The sequence below is a fragment of the Carlito syrichta genome, unplaced genomic scaffold (genome assembly GCF_000164805.1).
Source record: "Carlito syrichta isolate Samal-C Ts95f unplaced genomic scaffold, Tarsius_syrichta-2.0.1 Scaffold158442, whole genome shotgun sequence".
NCBI classification, from domain to species: domain Eukaryota; kingdom Metazoa; phylum Chordata; class Mammalia; order Primates; family Tarsiidae; genus Carlito; species Carlito syrichta.
Window position 1 is genome coordinate 442,433 of NW_007102538.1, and position 10,811 is coordinate 453,243.

The window sequence follows — 10,811 nt, forward strand, 5'->3', positions numbered from 1 at the left end:
GGAGGGAGGGAGGGAATAACAGATGCACCAGACTGAGGAGAGATGAAAGCATCAGTCCATGCTCAGTTACTCTTTAGTGATACACCACTGGCCCCCAATCCCAGCTGAGCCAGGGTGAGCACAAAGGAACTCACGGAGCCACCATGCCACCCCTAATCTCAGAAAGTTAACATGATATCTAGGGGGAAGGAAGACATTTATTTTATTTTTATTTTTTATTTTTAGTTGGAGTCTCATTCTGTCACCCAGGCTGGAGTGCCGTGGCACACTCACAGTCACCCCAGCGTCAACCTGCTGGGCTCCGGCAATCCTTCCGCCTCAGTCTTCCACATAGCTGGAAATACAGGCGCACGCTACCATGCCCAGCTAATTTTTGATTTATTGTAGAGACGAGGTCTCGCCAAGTTGCCCATGCTGGTGTCGAACCCGCAGGCTCAGACAATCCACTCACCTCAGCCTCCCAAAGTACTGGGATTATAGGCTGAGCCACCAAGCCTGACAGGGAAGACATTTATAACAAATACCTACTGTGCATGGATTACGTGCCAAGCACACAGTGGCCAAAGCCATGCACTCTTATGAAGTTTACAATCTAACTTGGAGAAATACAAAATAAACAAATAAATAAGTAGACAAACATGTCTCACAGAGCTGAGGAGGCCATGGAAGCAAGGTCAGGAAAAAAAGAGCACCTGGTAGAAGACAAGCCTCTCGGGGTGGAAAGCAGACCTCCCTCACAAGCTGCAACTAAACAGAGACCCAGAAGCAGGGAGCATTAGCAGGCTCAGTTTGTTCTAGAAAAGCGTGACCTCTCACAGATGACACAAGCAGAAGTGGCAGGTGGGTGAGGTCAATGGAAACAGGCTAGGAGAGGTCACAGGACAGGGGATGTTGGAGGATGCATTACTGCAAGTTTGGAGCACCAAGCAGATACACATTTCACAAGGCCCCTGTGGCAGCTGCTGCTGAGAACAGAGATGACTGTGTGGGGACGAGGACAGAACAGGATGGGGAGGCACGAGGCTGGCCAGCAGCTGGGAGAGCCCTGGGGATTCCAGGACATCTTGCAGGTAAGAGACCGTATAGCTTCCTTATGGGCTGGATGGAGACATGAGAAAGACCAGGAAGGGCCACAGGTTGGGCCTGCACCCCAGGAGAGTGGCACACCACTTACTTCCGGTCTCTCACCCACTCATTCATTCAATATTTATTGTCTATCGACCATGTGCCAAGAAACATGCTCTTGCCAGAACCACAGTGGTGAACACAATAACCCAGATACAGTCCCCCTCTAACAGAGATGATTTAGACATACATAAGGAAAGTGAACTTGATTATGTAACATGTATTCTAGTGGGAAGCCTAACTTAGCTGGGTCAGCAAAGGCCAGCTGAGGAAACAAAAATCAAGCCCAGAATGGAACAGAGCATAGGAAGCCCAGGCAGGCCAGGAAGGCAGAGTCGGGGCAAAACCCAAAACCAGAAGGGCAGCCCCCACAAACAGTGCAAGACACTTGAAGAACCACACAGAATGGCCAGAGCCAGAGTTGCCACCTGCAGCACAGGGGAAGCAGACAGACACAGCAAGAGGCGGGCGCTGAAGGACGGGAGCTGCAGTCGTCCAGGAGGCTGTGAGCGCCTGTGTTCTGATATCTTCGTGACCAAAGCAGGATGACTACATTGTGAGAATGATGCTAACAAATAACAAGCACAGCTGCACGGCATCGAGAGCTCATGACTGGCGAAGCACTTCCCTGTGGGACGTCCACACGTCATCTCACCTAACACTCATGTTAACCCAAGAGCAGGTACTGCTGCAATTTCCATTTTATAGACAAGAGAGAGAAGGAGACAGAGACACAGAGAGAGAGAAGGTGGGGGAGGGACGCTCATGAATACGCTCGGGACAGTCTGTGGCAGAGCTGGGCTTTGAGCTGGTCTGAGACTGCACTGCCTTGGGTGTACCGGATTGCAGTCACACTAGCGACACTTCACACGCTTGACAGCAACACGTGGCCAACAGCCCCTGCCCTGAAGCAGACTCTTGGAACCTGCCAGCATCACAGAAGTCCTGCCAGGTGGCACTGCCTAAAGAAAAGGCCTAGACTCCTGGCCTCTGCACTGAAACAACTGTAAAAGGAACGTGGCCAAATGGGTTAAATCCCACACAGACTCACAAAGGCCCTGGGAGACTGTGGGTGCAGGAATGAACATTACAAGTACCAATTCACAGGTGGGAGAGCTGAGGCTCCAGGACGGGTGGGGCTTCCTCAAGGTCTCACGGACGTAAGCGGAAACCACAGGGATCAAGTCACAGACATAAGACCTTGACCTGCCCCCACTTCGTCTGCTGGGGCTCGCTGCCTTCTGGCATCCTGGAAAGAAAGAAGTGCATGCTTTTGCCAAGTGCTCCTCCCTTGGCCCTAAACAAAGCTGCTCCCACTAGGACTCGGGGGCTCAACATGCTGGGACACACAACCAGCACCTGCCGTGAGAGCTCAGCCTGACCTGGTGCCACCAAGGAGCTCCCTGGAGGTACACCCCATCGTATCCCTGGAATAGAAACACCATGGCAGACTGCCACCATAGAATGGATGAAGACAACCCATTAGACAGACACAGGCTGGTTCGACACCTTCTGCCAAAGTCCATTTGCATCGCCTGGCACCAAAGCTGAACAGACACAGCAAGGCGTCTGTCCACATCACTGACAACCCCCAGGGGCCCACTCATGCCGAGAGCAACTGGCTAAAACAAGCATGAGACCTGGTGGGGAAACACAGCTGAAGGAGACAGTCAGTTCAAGGGCAGGCCAGACCGTGGTCATCACTGATTCTTTTTCTCTTACCCATCACATCTATCCGTAGCAAATTCTGCCTTCTCAACCTTTCAATGCACCCGGAGTCCAGCCACTGCTCACACACGGGAGGGATCTTGCCCCCTGGAAAACTGCTTCCTGCCCTGCTCTCAGCTCTCTCAGAAGTCATGCTTCCCAACTGCCTTGAAAAATGATGAGAAGACAACAGTGATGATTCTAGTCACCAGTTAACCACCTGTACACTATGCCAGGCACAAGAGCCAATTTTATTGAATCCTCACACCAGCCCTGTGAGAGTTAATATCATCATCGTCATTTGACAAGTGAGGCAGAGAAAGGCTAACTACTCACATTGTCCAAGGACAAAGGGCTACTCAGTGGTGGAGCGAAGACTTGAACACAGGCTGCCTGTGCTTAGACCAGTGGTAACTTCTAAATGATCACCGACTGGTGCTGCAGACACAGTGGGAAGCCCCCTGAATACACTGAAAGCATGTCCCAGCCACCATGGATCTTCTGCGCCTGTCACTTGCCTTGCTGGCCTCTGGATAGCTCAAAAGCACTATAACTCATGCAGACATCAGATGACAAGGTGACATGGACTCATGACACTCCAGGATGGTTTAAGAAGACAGCCTAAATGATGGGGACAAACAGCAGGAAAAGAGCCACATAGAGTCAAGAAGAATCATGACTACTATGCTGATCTTAACTCACTCTTGGGAGGTGCCAGAGGACTCTCTAAGGTGGGCAGATGCCCAAAAAACACACTCACCACAAGGATTACCCCACGATGCATGATGTGGGTTATGACTGCTTATCTCATCCATTTATCCCTGTGTCCCTTTAGCTTGACAAGAACACATCTCCTCCCAACAACGCCTGGGCCCAGGCCCCTGAGGACAGCAGCATCAGAGGGAACAGGCCAGGCCCGGCTCCCAGGGAGTAACCCAGGTCGAGACTCCAGGAAACACCACGACTCTGGGTACTTCAGGATTTGTCAACCTGATGGCTTCAGGCCAAGGGCTCTTCTGAGACACCCAGAGCTCAGAGGTGGCAAAACGGGATCTTTAAAACCAACGGCAGTGATGAGAGCAGCCAGAGCTGAAATGCAATTCTGGGTTTGGGCAGACGACATTTGAAAGCTGATGCAACAAAGGGAATCATCAGCCTAGAGCCCACTGGCTGCCAGCTGGAGTAGCCAGGGCAGACCATGATGCAAAAAGCTCCATCTGTGTCCACGTCACTCAGGAGCTTCCCTCCACTGAGTTCTCAGCTGGCTCTACCTTAAACCAGCATCGAGGAAGGTACCTAAGGCTTCAGACAGGAAGGACAGCACCATGCAGGACCCACGAACAGGGGACGCAGCACGTCACCATGGTGGACTCCCTGGGGACCCAAGCTCCATCCACAAACGCACCACGCAGAGCCCTGGAGACGCACAGACCTGGATGTAAGCCTTGCTTCCACAACTTCTCAGCTGTTCACCCTGGGCTCAAGTTCCTTTTCTGCAAGACAAGGACTCGTGACAGCTTCTACCTCAGCACCTTCTCTACAGCTTGAGCAACTGTATGTGAAGGGCAAATGCTCCATGAATATCCACTGCTCTCATCATCACCATCACCATTCGTCATTATCATAATTACAGATGAGAAACATGAACTCCGGAGCCCTGAGAGGCCCCTGTTCGCTCTACCATCCTCTCCAAAGTGGGTATATTGCTAGCAAAGTGGAGAAACCTCAGAATAGCATGGCCCCACAAATCCTGCACTAGCTTCCCAATCCTTGTTTGTCTACGCTCCCCTGGAACACATCAGCCGATTATACTTCAGCGTCTGAAAGGTGACAATACAGCCACAGGCCGAACTACGGAAGAATTCAGCCTCCTGTCCTGGTTCTACCTACAGCACTGCTGGGGAAGCCACAGGGGAGTACCTGGGTTCCCAAGAGCCCAGGACACCAACAAGGGCCCAGCAAGAGTGAGGGAGGCTCCAGGGAAGCATCTAGACAGCCCTGTGTGCAGAGAAAAGTGGGCAGAGGGCACCCAGGTCTGTCTACAAATTCTGAATAACTCGTCCTCATCACCAGGAGGTTCATCATCAGACTCACACAGCCAAAAAGCAAGGCTAGGGCTGCAAAACAAGGCGAGGCTCCCCCTGTACTGTAACTAAATTCCTGTCCAAAGGTGAAGAAGATTAGGAAGCTCTGACAGACCCTATTCATATCAGTGAACGATGGTGCCCCTGAGCCATTCAAGGCTGGAGAAGAAAGGGGGAAAACACAGAGGAGGCTAGCACGTTGGCTTGCGACACACACACAAACACCCGATTCTCCTTGAGGGGCCTCCTGCTGATGCTCTGCAAGCTGCCCTTCTGCCCAGTGAGAACCCTCTCCTGAACCCCAGCTCCACAACCAGGCCAAGGACTCTTATCACAATACTACCTCGCCATGGATTACAGAGCGCATCTGTGTACCAGGTGCCTTATCAACATTACCTCCTTAATCCTCAAAGGAACCCTAGAGCAGGCACTCTCTCCATTGTGAGATAAGGAAATTTCAAGTGCAGCACTTGAGCAAACCTGCATAAAGCTAACAAACAAGTTCCTCATGACCTACTGGACCTCGTGCCATTTGGAAAGCTCAGTCCAGCTTACAGTAGATTTAGGAACCATGATTCACCAGTAACAAGGGGTCAAAAGCTATAACTCAATGGTATGAAAATACTTTCTCTGCTCTAGGCTAGTTTGTGGCCCAGGAGGTGACCTGAGATACGATGTCATTTCATCTTCTCAAAAAAAGGAAGGCAATGGCTTCCAACTCAGAATCTGTTCACTGAGGGATAATACAGTTTTTCTTGCACCCATGTTTCATACCAAGTTCAGATTAAAACCTCACTTGGCTGCCATCCCTTACTCAGAAGTCTTCCTGCCAGAAGAGCTCCAGGTCCTTCCCTGGAAGAGGCTGAAATGCTACTGCAATGATTATGGAGAGAATCTGGTGAAAACCTAAAGAATTCTGAGAAGGGAAGAGACCCACAGAACTCGCTGACATACTTACTCTCTGGCTTCAGGCTTTGCAGATATGGACACATGCCGGTGTCAGAGATACCAAGTACCTAAGACAGAGACTGCAGAAAGGAGTGCTCTGCTCTTCACATCAAATCAGCAAAGGAAGAAAGTTATACAACACCCAGTGAGTGCATCAAGACTGGTACCATCTTCAGCAGTACAATAAATTGCTTGATATGCAACATTTGTCTTCTAAAGGCCAAACTCCTGAAAATAGGCACACCACTGACCCAGCCGACCCACTTCAGAAATTCATCCTAAGGAAACAGTGTTCAAAGATTATGTTACAAAATGTCTGCTCAAGCATTGTTATATCAGTTATAAAATATTGAAGCAAAAAAACACACCCAGCACTGGCCACTGAGTTTGTAAAGAACAGGGCAGTCAGATAACAACATACTAGAAAGCTACTAAAATGATGTGAACAAACATTGATTAGCAGAGTAAGATGAACACAATCAATTACTCAGTACAAACAGCAGGTAAGAACACATGCAGACAAAAAAAATGTGCCCCCTGGTCTGCACAGAAGAGGAAAAACATCCAGAAGCAACCTCCATAACACTGAGACTTCATGTGGGAACAGGGCTGTTTGTTCCTCAGTGGCTACACATTACTTTCAATGAGGAAAAAAAACAAAAGTGACCCTTTGTAACTTTTTAAAAATGAGGCCAACTTGGGAAGCCGTTTCCCCATCTCTAGCACTAACATCCTGTTCTGACCCTTCTGCCACATCGCCTCCTTCTCACTTAGTCTGAATTTCTGTCTAATTGCCTTTAAAAGACTCGCAGAAGCGCACTCTGTTGTTCAACCTCACAGGCTTCCCTGACCCTGCCATAGCATGCTGCAATTAACGGCGATGGAGTCCTGCCACCCACAAGAACAGCAGCCGGGGGGAGCAAGGCCAGCATAGCCAGCTCAGGACACAGCATTGAGGCCACAGCTGGAATAATTCAGATCTCCACAGTCACAACCAGTGCCATCCAGGGGTCTGTCTCCTTCCTGGGACTTGGGAGTAACACACCCTGTACCCTGCTCCCCTGGGAACCTCAGGCCCAAGCATGCAGAATGTGCTGAGTATGTGGGTGAGTGGGTCTGTGCTTGTCCACCTGAGTGCCCTGAGACTCTCAGCTTCTGGAGGTCCCACGGCGCCTTGATAAGGAAGTATCCACCCCCTAGCAAGCAGCACCACTGAGAACCAAAGACTCTTCAGGTCCTGGGCACGAGGCTCAGGGGCTTAGACTTCACAACAACCTAGTCCTTGCTCCAGCACCTTTCGGTTGCCAAGGCAGAGAGCCAGAAACCTGCCCAAGCCACACGACCTGCAAGGAGCAGCTCAGCCACTCCCTAGGCCCTGCTGGCAAGGCATGCTCCGAGCTCCAACCTCAGCGCCTGAAGGCTACCGCGCCTCTTCACTTCCCTGTCCCAGCAGCACCTGTCTCCAGCACACCTGGTGAGTGGGCAGCAGAGATGTTACCAACCCCACCAGGAGCCTGCACCTTGGCCAAAGAAGCCAACACAGCAACGAGCCACCCATCCCACGTGAAGCCAGAACACAGAGGGCCGGCACATGGACACGCAGGGTGAAACCGACCTTGGAAAGACAGAAGAACCTTGGAATTTCAGGGCAGTCTCTCCCACTGACCTCCCAGACACGCCCTCCAGTGAGACCGGGACAGTATGGGAGGCTTCACCTCCCTAACACCGCATTCTGCAGGAGATGGGGAAGCCTGAACCCTTCCATGGGATGCCCCTGAGGTTCAGCCTTCCTCCCAGAGTGGCTGCTTCAACTCTCGGAGGGAAGCCGAGGGTTCTGAGAGGAGGATAAAGGGCCAGAAGTCACGAGGGCTGCCTGCCCCCTCAGAGGTTGCTCACTGAGGCAGAGACTCTGTTGCCAAATGAACTTCCCCTGGCTCAATCTACAGTTACCCAGGTCTTGCTGCTGCTGGTCATAGTAAATAATTTTAGAAAGTACCTCATTGCTTGGTGTGAGAAAAATGCAGACAAGTTTCCTTTCCCTTAATAGTTCATTCTGTTTCATATCCAAAGCAAAATGAAGAGGATCGCCTGGCAAAATGTTAAAGCTTTAATTTCAAATCACTTTGAATGCTAGTTTCATCTGACAGAGGTTTTGAAAGCAAAAGGCAATCTTTATCACTTGAGGTTTTTTAAGTAAATTGATGTGATTATGTCCAACATAACCAGATGCTTCTAAAAGCCAATTTTCAAAGTGACATCAGCCCCCAAAATAAGAAACTTCCTTCTGGCTATTAATAAATTATTAAAACACTTTCTCCACAGAAGGATGAGGCTGCTGCTTGATAATCAATGGCAAACAGGCGGGCTGCAGGTTTTCCTCATAGACCCACCACCTGTGCAGGGTGCAGAGCCCCTGCCAAGGTACCCTGCATGGCCCTGCCCTTACCCCAGACCCTGGAGGAGCCTGAGCCCACTTCACTGCCCACCCACATCAAGGGTTCCACCACAAACCCTTCCTCCCAGCATAGCTGCTCATCATGGTAACCCTCTCTGGTAGACAGCTGGTCGGTGGCAAGCAAACTACTTAGAGATAATGAGGCATGAGGGGTCTACTGACAGTGGGGGTCCTAGAAGAAGTTTCCTTGTCTAGATAAAAGCAAAGAAAGAGGCCTCTCCTTTCCGCCTCTGGACATGAAACCTGAACCGGGGCGGTCCCTTGCAGCCACAAGAGAAACCAAGGAAGAGCCCAAGTCTGGAATAAAAAGAAATATATATTTGGTCCTCATTCCTGGTTTCCTAAAGCACTTGCAGTTTCCTGAATGATAGAAATGTGTCTTGTTATTCAATAATGAGCCCCTTCAATCACACCTGAATTTATGCTACAAGGTGACTCAGGGTGGGGCTGGTCACCAAAAGACCACATGAGGAGAGGCTGGGAACTTTCAGCTCTAACACCAACCTCTAGAGAGAGGGCAGTGGGGAGCCAGGGATGGGGTTGTTAAAACTCTTCAACAAGACTGGGGGAGCTTCTGAGTTGGTGGTCACATGGAGGCGCTGGGAGGCAGCGGGCCTGAGGAGAGCATGGAAGCTCCACATCCCTTCCACACCCCCTGCCCTATGCACCCCCTGATGATAAACCAGTCATAGGAAGCAAAGGACACTCCTGATTCTGTAAGTCATTCTAGCAAATTATCAAATCACAGGAGGAGGTCGTGGGGGGGGGGGTCCCTCTAACTTATGGTAGACAGGTGTATGCGACCCAATACTTGCAATGATGCCTGGAGTGGGCACAGTCTTGCGGGACCAAGCTCTTAATCTGTGGGGCTGTGCTAACACGGGCAGCCAGTGTCAGACTAGAACTCACCCTAGGACACTAGGATACCCAGCTGGTGATAAAGCTGGAGAAGTGGTGTTGGAAAAGACCGTATTTGGTGTGAGGTGGCAAAAACATAACACCAGGTCCTAGATGAAGCCACACACTGCCTACCTCTGGACTCGCTGCCAAGCTAAGGAACAAATTTGCTGGATGCTAATGCGAGTTGGGTGAGATCTTTGTTATTTGCAATGGCATCCTGGCTGTTGGAATAGTCCCTATAGGGTCTTCCTTAAGGGATCAGGTCCATATACGTACATTTTGCCCTCAGGGACCGGGTTTCTACACCACAATGAGGTCACAGGGAACCTACACACTGCAGGATAGACAAGAATGCCCCTGATCCAAGCAGGAACCCCACACCAGGAAGTCGGACTCCTAGACCCCCCTAGAAGTATCTTTGCACATCGTCACAAAGACAGGCAGTGGTGTCTCAGCTGAGTTCCACACACGTGGTAGAAACATGGGGCAACTCCCACCCTCAAACCCCTGTTCCCCTACACCCATCCCAGACCACGTCCTACCATGTGGCAAAGCACAGCCATTCCCAGGTGAGCCAGGTAGGCACACACACTCACTCACCCTGATTCTCCAAAGCAAATGCACTCACATAAGTACCCCGAGGTGGCAGATCTACCTGCTCGTGATGGTGCTGTTCTTGTCTTTCAGGGCAAGCTCTCTCTGCTGCAGCTCAACCACGAATCTGGAAAGGTCTTCTGGAGCCCTGAGGGATAAAGAAGACACACTCAGCTTCAGTTTTTCCCTAGGAAAAAACCTAACTCTGCACACAAAGAAGAAGGACAATAACAAAGCTTGTAGCTGATGATTCTGGCACCCAGGAGTGAATCCCTGCACACACGTGTCTAAGGCAGCATGCACTCACCACAACCTGGGTTCAACCACAGCCTGCCACTAGCGACCCAACATTAGGTAAAATACAGGATAAGCTTTGATCTTATTTCACCTATAAAAGTAGGGACTATATGACAAATGGTGTTACTATGCAGAGGAAATAAAACCAAGTTGAAAAGCACCCACCAAGTGCCTAGCATAGGGAGGTGCTCAGTTAAGGTTTAGGTTGGTTCCTTTCCTTACTTCTCCTTTAAAATATCCACATATAACAACAAGAGTAATAACAGACTCCCACATGTATAATGCTATATAATTTCAACCCTATTCCAGATTAAGTGTCTCAGTTAATGCTCGGAGTAGCCCTATTTACTACTGTTTCCATTTTGTTTTTGTTTGTATGTTTGTTTGTTTGTTTTTGAGCCAGAATCTCACTCTGTCACCCAGGCTGGAGTACAGTGGCACGTTCACGGCCACCCCTGCGTCAACCTGCCGGGCTCAGGCAATCCTTCCGTCTCAGCCTTCCAAATAGCTGGAACAACAGGCACGCGCTACCATGCCCAGCTAATTTTTTGATATATTGTAGAGATGAGGTCTCACCAAGTTGCCCAGATTGGTCTCGAACCCCTGGGCTCAGGCAATCCTCTTGCCTCAGTCTCCCAAAGTACTGGGATTACAGGTTTGAGCCACCACGCTCGGCTATTGTTTCCATTTTGTAAACAAGG

The 10,811-nt window shown here is 50.2% G+C and overlaps 1 protein-coding gene across 1 annotated transcript in view; it reads right to left on the bottom strand.

Annotated features, from left to right (window-relative positions):
* LOC103252434 (mitotic spindle assembly checkpoint protein MAD1-like) overlaps positions 1-9,967 on the bottom strand; it is a 386,753-nt gene extending 376,786 nt beyond the window's left edge. The window contains exon 1 of the mRNA XM_008051059.2: positions 9,875-9,967. The gene's annotated coding sequence lies outside the window, so the exon portion shown is untranslated. The remainder of the gene's footprint in view (positions 1-9,874) is intronic.
* Positions 9,968-10,811: the final 844 nt, after the last annotated feature.